The sequence below is a fragment of the Alosa pseudoharengus genome, unplaced genomic scaffold (assembly GCF_046254945.1).
Source record: "Alosa pseudoharengus isolate Yale_2024_CS ecotype anadromous, Long Island Sound unplaced genomic scaffold, YU_APseudo_1.1 YU_APseudo_1.1_scf_24, whole genome shotgun sequence".
Taxonomy (NCBI): domain Eukaryota; kingdom Metazoa; phylum Chordata; class Actinopteri; order Clupeiformes; family Clupeidae; genus Alosa; species Alosa pseudoharengus.
Genome location: NW_027468689.1, coordinates 23,076,954 through 23,079,188, shown reverse-complemented (window position 1 = coordinate 23,079,188; position 2,235 = coordinate 23,076,954).

Here is a 2,235-nt window from a genome sequence, read left to right as displayed (position 1 = left end):
TCCATGAAGACAGGCAGATTCCAAAGTCCGTTTTGGGGGTCAGCCCTGTCAATCAAACAAAAAAAGAGTGCATTTTAATCACTGTTGTTAGCCTAACGTTACAGAACTTTATATCAAGACTTGCATGAACCATTACCAGTGAATGATATTGACAGACATAAAAATCCACCAGGAGACAAATTATTAGTGCAACACACTCGGAAACCATGACCACCTAATATTATGGAGTAGTTTTAAACATAATACCAGTAATAGCCTACAAAACGTGCGTTTATGTCAGATGAGCTTGATAACAACATTACCATTAGCCTAACATTAGGCTGACAAACATAAGTTCAGCAGTGCTAACGTTAGCTAGCTAATGTTAACACATTATTCAATTAGTGAATCCAAGTTAATGTTACCACCAAGAACCACCCAGTAAGTTACATGGCTATAATATGAGGCTACCCTGAATGATTTAATACGATGTTGTTTGGCATGATTATTATCGTAAGTTACGTGTTGTGAAGAGACTACTTCGACTGTGAGGGCTAGTTGACAAACGTTAACCACGAAGCATATTTAATTAGCATAAAGTTTCCAAGTCTGCTAACGTTACCTACCAGCTGCTGGTATGCTAATTGCAGTTCGTTGTAAAAGTTCGTTTTGTTTCTGTTCAGCAGTTCCTACCCAGTGAATACAGAACTATGTTTTTATGAGTCTGTATTTGTGTAGATTTAACATTAACAGTAGCTAATATTAGTGGAATGACACCTGCTAACCTGCTTGAAGCTGAACGAAATGGCAGGCAGAATATTCCTTGATATCACGAAGGGTATGTCTCTGGGTGGACTTTTAAAATCCGTCTGGATAAAAATAAATAAATAAATAAATAAAAGCAGATACATACCTTCCGAAATCACCTGATTTCCATTGCATGTTGACAGCTGCTGGACTTGACGGTTGAAAGAATATGCCTGCCTGCCTGCCGATTTTTTTTTTTCTCAACCTTCAAATAACTATGCAGCTGTGTTGAAGTCACCCTGGTGCTGGGTAGTGTACTCCACGTCAGGTGGGGGACAGGAGGGAGCACAGCCCTAAACTATCAACCCAGCAGTGATAAACTATCAACCCAGCAAGCTGGGTTACAGAAATGACCCAATATGAGTAAAAACAACCATACAAAATGACCCAACAGCCTCAACCCAGCGTTTGGGTTGAAAAAATAACCCAGCATTTTTTAGAGTGTGACATAACAGTGTGTAAAGTAGCCTATAATGTGAATGACTTGTTATTTTATCAAGGATTTCTTTCTTTTTGCAAAAAATAAAGTACAATAGGCATTAATTAGTAGGCCAGGAGCATGCTGAAATTATGTGGCAAATTGCGTTTTTTATTACAATGATAAAATTGTAAAAGGACGTGACCGAAGCTGAGGCAAGCCAGGCAATAGGCCTATAGGCCCGACGGTAATTGTAAAGCAATTTACAAAAGATTCACTGAACAAAAATGCTGATGTGGTACATGAAAATGTAGCTAAAAATGTGGAGAATGCAATGCAATCAAGCATTTTGGACGATATATTGTCACAAGCTGGCAGAATAGGCAACAGGCCGATGTGCGTTTTATTTGGAAACTGTTTTGCGCGACAGAGACTGAGTTTGCTGCTGATATTCTGGGGATAGGCCTAGCCAATGTACGACATTTGCCTTTTAATATATTTGCTGCATTAGATCAGTCTTTCTAGAACAGGCAAGGGCTTTCTAGCCTCACGTCAGCAGCGCTGCATCACCCATATAGCCTACATTAAAACAACCAGCGGATGGTGGGCAGGTGTAGTTTTGAAAATTGGTCAACAAACTTTGGTGCTGATGGATGGCTGATGGATGATAAGTTTTGCTATGCAGTTATGGTTGAAATAATAGCCCATCAGCGCATCTCTAGTGTGTGTGCCTCTCTCACTCAGAGGGGAGGGAGAGGCTGAGGGTCGATCCAGCATGGATTCTAAACTCTGTGGTGGATAGGATCTACAATTAGGTGTTAATAATATTACCACGCTAGGTCAAAGTACTCCCAAGTGCTATTGCGCCACACATTGTAGTTCTCATGTTTATTCGCTTGGAAAATCGTCACGTTTCATGTTGTGTGCCCTAACATTTTTCATCAACTACTCGTGCAACTGTATTTAAGTAGGTAAAACGTGGAGGTGTTTGAATACTGCTATGTGCCTCTCTCTACGGCCACGGCAGAGCC